The following is a 515-nucleotide window of genomic DNA, read 5'->3' on the forward strand; positions in this document are numbered from 1 at the left end:
CTGCGCTGTGCTGCCCTCTGCTCCGGGCAGGCGCGGGCGTCCATACGGCACCGAGGCCGCTCAGAGCCTTTGCCACGCTCGTTTCCAAGTCTGGGAACCCGGGCTGCGCCGTGGCTGATGCCCAGGGTGCCGCCACCCACGCAGATGTCACAAGTGACAGACCAGAAGCGCCGGGCTCTGCCGAGGGGTTTGTCCTGCTCGCTCTGGTCCAGGTCCTGCGTGGAGACTTTAAACCGAGCCTCAGCCTCGCCCTGTCCAGAAGGGTTCGCCCTGGGAGCCCTGGGAGCGGGGGCGGGACAGTAACCCCGCCCACCGCCCGGAGGTCAGACCCCTCGGTGGGCTCATCTTATGGTCGCTCAGGACGGAGCCCTGGTCCGCAGTCACTGCGTGCTCGCGAGGACTTGGTGGACACGAGACTTGCACAAAGCACCGTGTTAGGTGGACGTCGTCACTGTGATGCGGTTCCGCGGAGCTCGGCGCGAGGGGCGCTGGGGGGTGGCGAGGCGGGGCAGCCC

Source organism: Pteropus alecto, unplaced genomic scaffold (assembly GCF_000325575.1).
Source record: "Pteropus alecto unplaced genomic scaffold, ASM32557v1 scaffold213, whole genome shotgun sequence".
Lineage (NCBI taxonomy): Eukaryota > Metazoa > Chordata > Mammalia > Chiroptera > Pteropodidae > Pteropus > Pteropus alecto.